General features: G+C 41.4%; 1 long non-coding RNA gene across 1 annotated transcript; it reads left to right on the top strand.

The window, feature by feature from the left end:
* The first annotated feature begins 8,771 nt into the window (after positions 1-8,771).
* LOC119142647 lies at positions 8,772-11,774 on the top strand. The gene is made up of 2 exons (XR_005102372.1): positions 8,772-8,962; positions 11,411-11,774. It is a non-coding gene; the product is annotated as an uncharacterized LOC119142647 (long non-coding RNA).
* The last annotated feature ends 3,280 nt before the right edge of the window (positions 11,775-15,054 follow it).

A 15,054-nucleotide genomic window follows, 5' to 3' on the forward strand; every position in this document is an offset into this window, starting at 1 on the left:
GACATTAATAGTGGCCAAAAATTGAAGCCTTCAATCCAAAAACTCTAAATTTATCCTCTCTCTTTCTCTGTATATATACACACACAGGCATCTCCTTGGCCAGAACAGTTAGATGATACATAAGGGTTAAAATAGCTCTGTCTGACCCCAGTAGGATTCCTGTTTTATAGAAAGCATTTCTCCAAAACATTCCAACTGCCAATACTTTGAAAAAAGATCCAATTTCCTGCAGGCACGTTTTTTGGTTGGTTTTTTTGTTGTTGTTTGTTTTGGTTAGGGTTTTTGGTTTTGATTTTTTAAAAAAAAAAAGTTTTGGGTATACAGATTTTAAGGCAGCTATATACTTTTTTAATAGCACTCTGGTAATTTGTTCCTGTTGCATTTTATGTATCTACCTAAATGCATTCAGCCTGAAGTGTTAACCTCCGCAGCCACTCAGAAGTTTCCACGGGGGCACTGCACACATACAGCACACACTTTGCTAAACCAAACGTATGGGCTTCTGAACAGTTTCTTCAGGGAAACAGAAAATCCGAGTGCTGATTGCTATCTACAAATCTCTGCTCGATCTGGGCCCTATTAATTTCAGAAATCTCTTTCCCCTCATTTCCTACTGCAACAAGAAGCCTAAGGCAGGAACGTTATCCCGACAGCGACGTCCGCGGGAGCCAGAGGCCGTCGGTCGGCAATAACAAGCACCACCTTCTGAAGTTCGCTGTTCCTGGACACGCGCCTGATCCTGACCTGGAGGTTTTTACCGCTAGCGTACGGCTGGGCTGCCTTCAGGCATTCCTCTGGCCGCCCCGTCTGCTGGCACCCGGCCTCCTCACATTTGGACAACTGGCTGCTATCCACCCGCGCAGATCCTCTCAGGGAAGCAGTGCTGCTCGCTGCAGAGGATTGTGAAACATGTTTCCTGTTTCAGGGGAGATGTTGTTTAGCACCGTTCTGTCAGAGGTAAAATGCTTTCAGATGCAACGGCGATGCAGCCTGATGGTAGTTTATTAAAAAGGAATAAAACACAAGGGCAACACAACACCCTCCTATACTTAATAACAGTAACAAAACAAGTCTGTAAAATCACAAATAGGAACAAGTTCTTTCAATATTGATGGATTTTAGGAGAAAATCCACTATCGGGCCTTAAAGCAGAACCAGATCAAAGTAGAAAATGATTTATCATCTACTACGCTAATACAATACACTGAGGTGGGAGTACATTAGCAATCATTTTACACTCAAGTACGTGAGGCACTTGCAGGAGATGCATAGATGCGCTAACATAGATACCACTGTTTTCCACAGGGTGCCAAAACGCGCCGGTACTCATTTAGCACACATTCCTTATTAACACGTCCTGCCACGATTCCCAAGAGGTGCCTTTGGGCATGATACAGTGGCATGATACCTCATGTCAAAAAGCAGAACAGGATCATTATCAGGCAGATGTTTGACGTGATGCATCATGTCAGGCTGCCAGCGGCAGGCAGCCATCGCTCAGAAGCATTCTGACGCGATACAGTGTGCCAATGTTGTAGCACAAACCCAGCACGTTCCAAAAATAAGGACAAATTCACCTCTGGCATAAGCAGAAGTAACTGCAGTGACTTCACTAGATTTGCATCTGCTTATGTCAACAGTGAGTTTGGCCCGTAATCTGGAATTTATATAAAAAAGTGGTAAGTGGCTGGGTTTTCAGACATTTGTTATATTGCTTTCTATTCCCAGCATTCAAGCATCATAAGACAGTTGGGGTAAAACTGCCACCTTTCTCAATTCTTTCCCCTCCACCCCACAAGAAGCAGCATCAAGTTTCCATTTTTAGCAGCGTAACGATACCTCAGAGTACATAAAGTGTCACTCTTCCCAGAAGCATGGGAAAATGTGAATTTGGGGATTTCACAAGGAACAGGAATTAAAAAAAAAAAAAAAAAGAAAAAGAAAAGGAGGAGAGAGAATCTCTGCTTTCTGCCTCCATACCATTTCACAGCAGTAGCTTCAAGTACTAGGTGCACAAGGACAGCAGCAAACTGTAAATTTTCAGTGGCAATTAGAGTAAAAGAATGGCATAGAAAACAGCCAGGATGAAATATGAGATCTGATAAGATTTGGAGATTTCTTAAAAGGCACTGTAATTTATTGTTGTCCTCTTTCATCACTCCGGAATGAAGAGCACAGCTTGCTAAGGCAGATGCCTCACACTGACAAAAGGAAAGGAGGGGAACAGGCTAAGGTATGACTGGTACGAGGTCTTTACAGAAGAGAAACACCCCAGCTTTCTGTGACAGTCTGTTTCTTTAATGAGGAAAAGAACCAACGGGCTGCATTTTAATTAAAGTTCATTCATCTTTGCTGTGTATTCTAGCTTCTTAAATCCATCAGGCTACACTGATTCTTAGACGAGCTTAGCTTCAGCGATGCTAAGGGCAACCGTAGGAAATAAGACCAGAAAACCCTGAGAGAGCACTAGGTGAGCACCACAGCCAAACGTGACTTGGTACAGCAGTTTTGTGGGTTATAACATCAAGGGAACGCGACTTGTGTGTTCTGGAGGAGAGAGGTAACAACGGGGTGGAAACTGCCTGCACAGGCTCTTCAAGAATTCATTTGTTTGTTTTGAGATGAACTTTTCCTGATGGAGTTTGGGGTGCTTGCCACTTCCACAGATCAGAAAATTTACGTAGAGGTCTGAATAAATGCTGGAAAACAGTTGCAAGCCTTCCAAACCTTTTGAACAATAACAACAAGAAGTCAGGGTCCTCCCCCTCCCTTCTCACCACTATGCAACTGCTTCCAAATATTTCTTTGGGGAGACAACTCTGTACAGTTAACAGTTCCACAGAGATTAAAACAAACAAGTCCTCTCCTTTACCCATCCCCTCCCTCCCCCTGCCTCCTTGTTTCACTCTCTGATGGCATTCTATAAGTATTTAAATCATTGGAAACCACACCCTAGCTAGCTGTGGCTAATATTTACAGGCAAAGCCCCTTGGCTTTGCTGTTACGGTCTGCTCAACAGCCAAAAATGCAACACATTAGTTTTTCCTAAACAAGGAGACCAAATCTGAAGATATGCACGGCATCCCAAGGAAATAAACACCAGGCGTTATCTATGCCTTATATATAAAGGAATAGGAAGGGTAAAAATAACGTTTGCTCACAACTGCCTTGGGAATTCTCTGATGAGATGGACAAAAAAAATAAATTTTTAAGTAGTCAGTTTTAATGAAACAGCATTTTTGTGGAGATGACGAACACCCTTTAAAGCAAATTAGGTTTCTGGTGGAATTTGCCACACAAATGTCTAAAGATTTCTCGCTAACTTACATGATGCTGGGTAGCCTCACTAGGGAGTTCAGCTTGACCTGGGGACCGAAGGGCTGCTAAGCGCGTTCTTGTAAAGCTGCAGTGCCATCACCACCATGATCTACGCTTCCAGCTGGTACAGTGCAAGTTCCAGAAACGCAGCAGGCAACAGAGAGCTCCAACTCCTGCATTGAGCTCAGGCTCTCCCCACTCCTCAGGGAAGATGCACAAGACAGAGACAGGCAGCCTTCCTTCATTCCTGAAGAAAAGGAACGGAAACATTCACAGACCACCCCAAACATCTGAGGAGGGGGAAAAAGATGAGAGCTATTTCCTTTCCTGAGGACAAGATAAGAGTTTCTCTCTATACAGACTTAAATTGCTCTAATTTGAAACAATACAGAAATTGAAGGGTTGGGTGTTTGGGAAGGAAAGCAGCATTCCCTTTTACAATGCCGTTTTCATTCATACAGCACCTTGGGGGTAAAGGAAACAGGCTCAACGTTTCCCTTATACACACAGCAATTACACACTCGCCACGGAGGTTTTGACCCCTCTGAAAGAGGAGGCAGCAGCTCACCTGTGGCAAGTATGTTACCCTTAGATTTTAGGATCTCGATGAAAATGCGATGAAATACAGCAAAACAGTGGCCAAAGTTAAGATCACGAGATGCTCAGCAACTTCTCCATATGATGCAAGGATCTGGATTCCTCTCTAGTCATCTCCTTCATATTTTGTAATACAAGCAAAGCCGTAGTGCCGATTGCAGCAAGGACCTTTCTTCAAGCCACTAACAGCTTTCACATCTCATGCCTATAATCTTCAGCAAATAGATCAAGGACTGTTATTCATTTTAATGCCTAAATGCATTATATTTATTCTTGTTATAATGTTTTCTGTTACCACAGAAAATGTTTGGCTCCCAGAGAAAAAGAGGGAATGTTGTCAAAAATCTAAATTCTTCCTTGAAACGCAAACATTTTTAATAGCTTTAATGGAAGATATGCGTTGGAATCCAAGGGCACAGTCTGGCACTAAAATCCTCCATCTATATTGGAATTTTTCACCATGTCTTTTTCATAACATATTATTAAACATGTTTCCATCTCAGCAGTTGAATTTTGGGGCCCTGTTGCATCTGAGAGGGAAGTGCAAAGCAGCTGGGGAGTAACTGTAAAGAAGCAGCAGAAAACCAATTGAAACATTCAGATGTTGGAGGATGCCTTTCTTCTCCATCATCCCCCTCATGGAAAAAAAAAGTGCATTGGGGTGCTCTTTCAAACTTCTAGTTGGTAGAGAAGCAGCAGCTGGCCCAACACAGGGTATCTTCAATGCTGTTCCCAGTTACCCCAAAGGTTTCCTTGGTCCCTAACTGGCCACAGTTTGAGCACAGACTCACTCCCTGGTCCCCCTGTGAATCACTGGGGCTGCAGCCAAAGCAGTGAGCATGGAGCGATTCAGGATGAAGCCCAGCAGCTCCTGGCAACTGGAAAACCTGGGACAATATGGAATTGTTGTTCTGCAGACTGGGGACCAGTGACTGGTTCGTGAGCACTGACTGACACTTCGCTCTGAAATCAGTCTTGTTGTCATCAGCATAGCTGCTCACAGAACATGACAGTGGTCTTCCAGTCTGATATGCCACCTGTAACTGCTGGACGGCACGCATACGAACACCTTTTTTGATGAATTAGCCAGAACATGATATACAGCATCTGCCAGTTTTATGCAGCTGGGGGCAAAGCTGACAATGCCTGGTCTGGCATGAAGCCCGTAGCAAAACATTACCCCAGCAGTTCATTTAGATCAAATCTGAACCAGCAAAGTGAGTTTGTAGCAGACTATGTTTGCATCAGCTAACTGCCAAGGGTTTGATCCAGTGTAACAAATCCTAAGGTAGGGCTCAGACTTCTGATGACACTTAAGCCATAACTGCTATTAAAGACAAAATAATCTCTTTGCTTACCTTCGCTTTCCCTTGTGTCAGTGCAGACATGTACATCTGTAAGGTTAATAGGACAGAGGCACCAGTGTGAGCTAGGTCTAACTCAGTAAAATAATGATCAGTTTTATCTTGGATTAATTCTTAGTTTAAAAAAAAAAACACCACCGCAATCTTGCAATCTGACTTCTCCACAGCCAAACGATGTCTAGATTTTCTACAGCCATCCCTGCCGGCATAGCTAATGTTTGCCTCCCCCTGCCCCGAGTCTTGCAATTTAGATGTTGCAATCTGCAGAAAAACAGGAATAATTTTACTCTCCTGCTTCACCCTCAGACTTCTATCACAGTCATACAGTTTTGTCACCAAACATGGCAAATCCATGTTTCCCAGGAAGGGAATGTCAGCTATCTTCTTGTGAAACAAAGGAATTGCAGTACTGCATGCAGTTGAACTGCACTCACTTTAATTCCTCCTTTCACTCTGCTTGTCAGAAGTGATTTCTCTATTAATTTAGCTAATTAACACTCCTTATGTTTTATTAGGTGTGATTAGTGACTATAGGAGCGTTTGATGAAGACTCTTGCTTGCAGAAACGGGGCAATGCAAGTCCTTTCTTTGACTTAAATGACAGAAAGCATTAACTACGAGAAAAACTGCCATATTTTTAACACTATACACCATTTCCCAACTCTAAATATATATGTTAAATGGCAGTGAAAAGTTATTAATCTAACAATTGCTTGGGGTTTTTTTTACTCCTTTTGCCAAGAATGTATATTAGAGTAACAATGTAACTTTCTCCTATACTAGATTATCACAACAGTAAAGTCTGTCAGCATTTCCAAGTTTCTTTTCCTATTGCTCTTGTGATATCATTATCATAGGCTTTTCATTAGCTGTTATTCGCTTATCAAAAGAACCTGTGGTAAAGGAAATGGCTAGAAAAAAAATTTCCAGATTATCATCAGTCTCTTGGTAAAAAAAATAAAATAAAATAAAAATGCAGCTATCAATAACACTTAGCCAGCTCTTCCCAGTTGTCTATGGCATCATTCCTTCCCCAACACAAAAGCAGAATACTCTGTATGAGTGGGAAAGCAAGTCGTTAGTTCTTAGTGGATTAATATTTGTATAGTAAAATGCATAAAATATTTATATATACATGTACTAATTTCCACAATGACAGTGTGAGCAATCACTGCTATTTCTTTTAGAGCTGGAGATACAGAGGCTGTGGGCTTAATCAGCTCAAGATGATGGCCAGAAATTTTGCCATTCAGACATGGACTTAAGTCATGCAGCTTGTTTAGTCTTCTCCAGGGAGCAAAATTCATTGACATGGTTATTCCGCTCTTCATGGGCATCTCTGTGCTATTGGATGCGATTGCCTTAATGAAAAAGGAGGTCTTTAAATGAGCAGAACAAGCATCCTGGAAAGTCTGGAAAAAGCAACTTAAAGTATACTGCTCACAGTGATGATTCTTCACTTCCCAGAAAGCCAGAGGATGGCAGAAATTCAGTAGAATAGCTTTTGCTTGCACCACAACTAAAGCAAACTACTGAACAGAGGTAATATTCCCAAAGTCAGGGATAAGAGAGCTGAAGATTAAGCTCCATCTTTTTCTCCCATAACAGAATTTTCTCACCCAGTAAACAGTTGTTACCCATATACACACCCGTGCATTATCCTTAGTATCTAAAAGAAATACTGTGCTTCTGCTTTAAAAGTACATACAATGTATAATGCATTTCAGTTTTTTGGAGGAGGTGGGTCCAACACAACAGTGCTCAGTGTTGTATTTCATTCATGTTAGCTTTTCTGAAAAAAAAAAAAAAAATGCTTTCTTCTAAACTCATCTTTCATATTTCAAAGTGAGACAGAAAATTGTCACCTCTGGCTAGGTACATTTCTGTCAAACAAGCCCCACAGGCTAACAACAGCAGCATAGCTACTATAGCTTGCTATGAATAAAAAAAAAAATTACTTTTCGAAGTGTATCAGCACCATAGTTCCCATGAAAACCATTAGTTTTGATGAGGGGTTGAGATTTTCTTGTTTGTTTGGGTTTTTTTTTTAAGCTTGCAGCAATAAATTAGAAAGATAGAAAGGAGTTAACAACATTAAGACTAAACCAGAGCGTTTGAATGGTACACTAGAGTTTATTTCAGAGGCATCTATAATTTCAGTAAAGCATACTGGGGGGTCTCTTTGCAGAAACGTAGTCTCAAAGCCTTTAATTTTGTGAAGTACTAATTGCCTTCCAAATAAGAGAAGGCTGCACCACTGGAGAAGAAGCCATGCCCTTTCACTGCAAGCAGCTTCTTCTTTGCAGGCCTCTCTCTGAAGTATTAAACAGCTACATTTTTGATTGCTATTGCACTCGCATCCCAATCCCAACAAGCAAGCGAGCAGCAAAGAGAAGTTGCTCACCTGTTCTTGAAACTCTTGCAGAGAAACCCCAAGAAACAACATGAGCAGGATACACAGGCAGCGATGGAGAAACATTTCCTCTCTGGGGCCAGAGAGCACAGCAACACCCCTCGCTGACAGCGTTTTCCTTGAAAGGAGAATAGAAGCACGTTTGTCTCCTCTGTCCTTCCACACCTAAGCCCTGGGGTCCAGGTCTGCTGCCATAACTCCAAGTCAGAGGTGGCAAAGCCCTTTCACTTCGTCTAAAGGCGACTATTTCTTCCACTAACAGCATCTGCATATTCCCAATCAGGGAACACTTGTAATAAGCAGCAGCATCTGAGAAAGGTGGGCTGTAGAGTCCTAATTAAACAGCAACTGACATATCGCTTTTCAAACTAAACATCCAACTGGGATGCTCAATCTAGCACACATGGTTTGTAAACAACCGAACAGAGCACTCCATAGAGCAGCCCTACACACTCCTACCACAAAATGCTGCAGAGGCTCCCTTCGCCCTTGTAACAAATGATCTAACGATTCTCAGGAGGAGGAAATGAGGCTGATTTGTAGCTCCCTTCAATAGGCTAACCCAGTTAAGCAAGGCTTCTTAATTGCCTGCTCTTTATTATTTAATGTATAAGAAGGCTAAAAAAAAAAATATCCTTAGGGCCAGATCCCAAAAAGGTATTTAGGTATCTAAGCAGGCAGCTAGGCAGAATTTAGCTGCAATTACAAACAGTGACACTAAAAACCTCTGCTCAGCTGTTGCCCAGCTCTGAAGGCTCTTAAACCTAAGTAGGTACCTATTTCAGTTTTAAAGTTCTCCAGGTGCCTAGCATTCAGCTTCTGCACGTGCCAAGAAACACTTCATTCCTGACAGTGCCGAGGAAGCTCGTGCCGGCCCAGTGCTGAGCCTCTCGAGAGCTGGGGGAAACCTGAGAGGTTTCAGCCACGATGAACGATAAATGTCTGGTGGACAGAAGCATCTGAAAGCCTGCCTATATCTCTTGAACGGGGTTCTAAATAAGGTCATCCTAATTATAAATGATAATCTGGTGAGCAAACTTAAGGACTGCTTAAGGGCATGTTAGGCATCCAGCAGTTACATGACAGGAAGCAATACAGCAGAGAGTCAGTCCCAATGCTCTCCAAAACATTCAGATCTGCAAATTATGAAGGATGAATGAGCTGGGTACCTCGCCCATAGCAAGGCAAGAAACATGCTTTTTAGAGCCCTGCACTGTCTCCCTTCAGGCCAAAGTGTGAAGATTGGTCCTTTAAGTTCTGTGGGACCCAGGTCAGACTAACATTTGAAGCTCATCTGCTGTAGCATCTGAAAGCCTCTGTAGCCTTTCCCCACTTAGAGTCCTGTCAGGAACATGGAGGGGGAGACAGGAATGAGAGTGGGAGCACTTTGTCCCCTCTACTCACACATCCCATCAGTGGTTTTATATATAGACCATTTGAAAAACCTCGCTTTCCCAAAGAATGGCATTTGTGCCATGCAATTTAGATATCACCATTTTGAGAAAGTTTGTTTGTTCTCTTTTTCCGCATATAGTCTTGCTCTCATTGATATCTGCTTGAGAGGGATGGGGCACTCTCAGGAGAGCATTTGGGACTGAGCTATGTTCCACATACAACATCTAATAAGACTTATTGCCATATTTCATTAGTTTGCTGTGAATTCAAGTTCCACTAATGGAACAATGAGATAGACCCTTGACTTGGTAAACAGAAAGTCAGAAGAAAAAAGGCTTATGTAAGAGCCTATAAAAACAAGATGGTTCAGAAATCAGACAGCTGCTCTATTCTTAATTCCCTCCATTGTGCCTCAGGATGGACAGACATCAGACTGCCAGATCTCTTACCTGCATTATTGTGTTTTCTGAAGTTTGGGCATAATGGAGAAAATGGCAAAGATGAAAAGGTAGTGTTAACTTTTCTGTTCACCTTCTGACACTTTAAATGACTTCATGTGACATGGGACTCCTAGGAGATTTGATTACTTTTAAAATTAATGCTGTGTAAGAAAAAAATGTCCCTTAGGCATATTGCAATATTTATAAAGGTAATTGCTCTTTTCTCAGAATATTTAACCTTGGCAGAAATATTCACCTTATTCTGAATAGCATCTATGTAGCAAACCAGTATCAAAATAGGTCTTAAGGTGCGGGAGTAGTTTTGATCTATGTCCCACTTGTTGTCATGGTCAGTGCCTGGAGATGGCTCCATACTGAAAGGCTGCCTGATGCTCCATACTGGGAACTAGTTGGAAACAAAGCCTGTTTGGCATGAGGTTTCTGCCTCTCCAGGGTGAGGGCAGAGCTTCTAGAGTGAAGGCGACAAAAATGTCTACAGATGACAGACCTTTCTGCAGACAAAAAGGGGACAGCCTCCCCCAGAGTCCTTGCAAACCTCAGCACTGTTTCCATCAGATATAAGGGATTGCTTTCTGCAAAACATACACAGCAGCAACTATAGCCATTTTAGTAACGGAACTGACTCTTTCCCTTCACACCAGTACCTCTCTGAAGAGGATGTAAACATTACCGTGCACAGCTGGAAGGTCCTTAGATAGTATAATAGTGTTTTGTATTGCTATATGCAAGGAATAGAATTGGGTGCTACAAATACTAGTATTGACAGCATAACTAACATTTTTGATGTGCAAGGGAATGAAATTGTTATATTCATTCACGATTTTCCCTCTCAAAAAGAAAGGTGAGTGCATACAGCGAATTTTAAGTGAGTTAAATCAGAAAGTGAACCATTGTTAGCCATAGTTAAGTACCAACACACATCAAACCATCACTTCCCAATTGTCAAACCATTTATTATGGTTTTGAATTGCCCAAATGACAACTTGAGTAGGGTTTTATTGACCTTCTCTGTTTAGAGCAGTCTTAAAAGGCTGTTAGAATTAAAATTTGTTGAGAATTCTTAAGTGTGTTTCATACAGAATTGCTGAGTTGTAACCCTGGAGCTTCCCACCAGAGGTATTCCATTTCAGCCGAGCTTCTTTGCTGTAACAAGCGTGCAAAACACATCACAAGAAGCAAATGTCTTGTCAAATTGCAAACATCAATTTTTAAGAGAAGTTAATGGTCAGGAATGCTGCCCTACTCATTCTGCAAAGCATTAGGGACAGCACAGCTCACTGGGTAATTAATTAGCCTGATAGGGATATTTGAAGGGGGGAAAAAAAGCACACAGCAGGACACCGGGAGCTCAGAGCCCATCAAAGCAAGACTTGCAACCACTTTCCAGTTACACTGCGGTTACGGCCCTTCTGTTAAACAACTGAAGTAAATGATCACTGTGTTGGCTGGGATTCAGAGCCACCACGCATCTCTCAGTTGCTCACTTCACTCAGGCAGCACGGGTAAAAAGAGGCTCCGGGGGAGTAGGTGACTGCAGCATATAGGCAGCAAGAGTGCTACCCTTCCATGTTGACATGAGGGGAAGGTGTGGAGAGCAGCAGGATTCCCATTTCTGGCAGGCCAGCACTTTGGTCTAGCGCTGCAAAACACTTTACTTTTGGATAATTTTGATTAGATGGTCTCAAAATCACATGACATTTTTAAAAGGGTTCTGTGATTTCTTCCTTGATTATTTTCATGGATTATGGCAGTCAAAATGATGAGGGACTTGGGATACTCCCAAATATTCATATAAATGTAATTGATAGGAAAACCTGTTTGTTAATCATGCTAATTCAAGATTTTACCTTTCCGTTTCACAGGGTTCCTGGTTTTGAACACAGTTCGGGTACACTGTGCTGTTACATATGCCAGCTGTACATCTCCTAGGCAGCAAGATCTAGTGCACACCAGTAGGAGGATTCATTTAAGTCTTTCAGGAGTCTTCCTGGCATCATGTCTGCTGAAGCAAATGGAGAGGGATTGCAGAACAGCACCTTTAATTCATTCATGCCGTTTAGATCTCTCAGACAGTGATCCATCATTCTTCTCCAAAATTTCCACTTGCTCTCTGGTGATAAATTGATCAGCAGGGAACGAGACAAAGTCCAGATTTTGAACTTGAAGAAAACACCAGCAACTTAATCAGGATGTAGGCAAGAATCTGAAAAAAAAAAAATGGGAGCCTATATCTCTGTCAAGAACGATAGGCTTATTGAGGAAAGCAGCCCATCAGAGAAACTCTCTCGCAGGCTCCAAGAATTTGCAAATAAACCTATTTCCTTAAAAAAAAAAATAATAAAATAAACCGCTTTTACACATGTGGACAATGCTAACATCCCTTTTATGAAGGCGTTGGGGTTTGCTGCTGCAATATCGCCCTGTGCCCACTAGATGGATGTCATTTTCCAGAAGTTGAAAGGTTTGGGTCTGCTCCGGGCTCCGGGGCTCACTCTCATAGCCCCAGCCGCTATTTTTTATTATGCGCTCTCTTTTCTGGTTAACACTTAACAGGGACTTGAGTAGCGATAGCTGAATAGAATCATCTCCACTGATGATCTCATACGTCCATGCCCACACTGCCGTTGTCTTAGCAAACACAAGTAGCGACTGTGACTGTTTCCGGAAGGTCAGAGGTAAAAACTGTTGATTTTTTTCCCTGTTTTAATAGCCCAATTACAATAAGGTGCTATTTTTGGACTATTGCAATCAAAACTCACCAATCAGTGTACCCCTAAAGTCATAACTTACAATCAAAACAAAAAAGAAATTACTGTAAGAATGAGCCCATCTGGATTTCTTGTTAAGACTTTGAGCTTGTGAGCTTTTGGGTTTGTTCTGGTTTTACCATGCCTTGGGTTTTAGTTGGTTTGGATTGTTTGGAAAACACTCTTGTGTTTTCTCAGCAATTCTAAGAACAAAATTTGGTTTGCATTTTAAATGAAAGGTAAGGAATGTAAAAAACAGTAATCACGTGACTCAAAGAATAGATACGCAAACCCAGCAACTATTGTGTAGTTTGCGACAGGAATAACAAGTTTTGGCAAAACAGAAACAAATTTCCTTTCTTACTGTTTTAGGCTCATATTTTGCATTATACATTCAGGCATTTTGGTAAACACATGTAAACACATGGCTTTGCTTGACACCATACATGTTTTTAAACTGAGACTTGAGTTATAAAAGCCCATTTTGAATACCCTGCAAAATAAACCTAGCTTCTTCTTGATCTGAATGCCACCTGGCTTCAAAAACAGAACTAAACTCATCAATGGATTTCTCCAAGAAGTTCTGGAACACACTGAACCTCTGAAAGAGGCATTTTGCAACAGCTGCATGGAAATGCAGAGCGGGCTTGAAGTAAGAATGAATTAGTATCATAACCTGTAGAAAACTGCAGGATCAAACAGGGGATAAATTCAGTTTATGAGATCACCCAGTTTCTTACATGACTACCACTTCCACTTTCAGGATTAGGTTCTGGTTTAAATTGGCAAAGTGCTTGGTTTAGCCAGAGCACACAAGATTTTGTCAATCAAAGATCTGCCTTGCAGTATGAGCCGCCACTGTGTATGAATTACATTAATACCCTGTTAATTAACACTACAGAGCACTACTTACTCCAGAAGTTATTGTTTCTAGGAAGGCAGTCTGGTGCTAGCCAGCCGGCCAGCCTGTGGGTATTTCTGCCTCTGGTTCAGCCAGCAAGCCAGAGAAGGAAGGTAAGGCCGGTAGGGAGACCTGTTGGGTTTGGGGGACGAGAGGGAAGTGAGAGCACAGCGGAGGAGCCAGCAATCTCAGGGATGACCTGGGAGGCAACAGGAAAGATCCTGGTGGGAAGGGTAAAGGAGACAGGGCACAGACCTATACAGACAAACTTCATTATCCTAAGGATCAGGGAATAACTCATTAGTGGACCCATCTGCATTTAGCATAGTTTTCAAAAAAAGCGACCAAGTGAAAGAAGCTTTGATAAAAAGCCGTTTGTGTTGCTTGCAGAGGAAATACAGATATGGTGCATGTAGATTAGTATTTCTAGACAACTGCCATACAAACCACTGCTTAAATCAATAAGCTTCTGAAAGACAAACATACATTAAAAAATGAATTAACCTCCAGGCTGCAAAATTTTAATAAAAATAGATCTTAAATAGATGAAGGGCAATGCTTCCAAAACCCATGAAATTAAATTGCTTTTATATATCCTTGTTCTTCCTATAGCCTTACCACTGAATAATATTTTAATTTTAATTGCATCAGCAGTTTTGTATTGTTCTTCAAAGAAAATCTGTCATAACTCAGGCTAGCCATGAATAAACCTGGACTATTTTAACTGGGTTATATGACCATTGTTCCTCAAGGGAAATAAAAATTCTGCTCCTGACTGTAGTCCAGAGTCATACCGAATGATGCCTTCCTGTGCTTGGTGAGAGGAAGTTCCTCATCATGGGAGAAGAAATTCAGATGGTGACCCTAACCCATGGAGTTCAGTAGAGCTGTGGAGCAATTGACGCTGACTCCTCAGGCACCACACCAGCAGTCTCCTAAGTGAAACCTGCACTTTTCTGGGAGCACAGGAACCACAAGCATCACAGAAAAGGAAGCTCGTAAAGTAGTCCTCTCTGAACAACTATGGAACACTGTCTGATTTCAGTCTCGATGGGATGGCCTGAATTGCAGGAGCAGCCAGAATACAAGAATGAGGCTTTGCCTTCATGCCCATGGGTAGATAAAGCCACTTCAAGTGAAGTAGGTTTAACTTCCTGATAAAACCCATCAAATGTGATCATAAAACAGTCCCTCAAAGTATCAAAACTCTAAGTTTTATTCTACATTCCAATAAAATTACTTTGTTGTTGGTTTGCTTGTTTTTTTTTAATGGGGGTACATTTATTACCACACTGGGCTTAAATCAGTTCTTAGTAAAATTCATGTAAGTTTAAAGAAAGCCTACTGAGGATGACAGCAGGTGCTGAAGAAAATATCTTATCTGATTAAAAGTGAGTAATATGGATGTGCTAAATTGCTGGGGAGTAGTTGCCACAAGATAGTCAGTGATATGATATCAATCAGCAGAGAAATCCACAATGATGACTTACTGATGGAAAGCCATAGGAAAACACCAGTTCTTTGCTAGGCATCTATAACATGGATTTACAGACACAAAATGAAATGCAAACTACCCAGGTTAGCTGAATTTTATTCATTCATGCCTTCTGTCTATTTATCTACTTTTCTTTTAAGTGTTTTAATCTGTCATTTTCACATTCATTCTGCAACTTGAAGCAAGGTTTCCTTTGAATGATGATTTCATTAGGACTTGTTCTGTCAGATAACGATGCCTCCAGAGTTATGTACTACGTTAATTCTGTCATATCTTGTACCTTACTTCTATTTTTATTTTACGGGAATTATGGAAAAAAAATCTACATGCTGATAGGTAGATGATGTTATGTTCATGTATTTC

Source organism: Falco rusticolus, chromosome 2 (assembly GCF_015220075.1).
Source record: "Falco rusticolus isolate bFalRus1 chromosome 2, bFalRus1.pri, whole genome shotgun sequence".
NCBI lineage: Eukaryota > Metazoa > Chordata > Aves > Falconiformes > Falconidae > Falco > Falco rusticolus.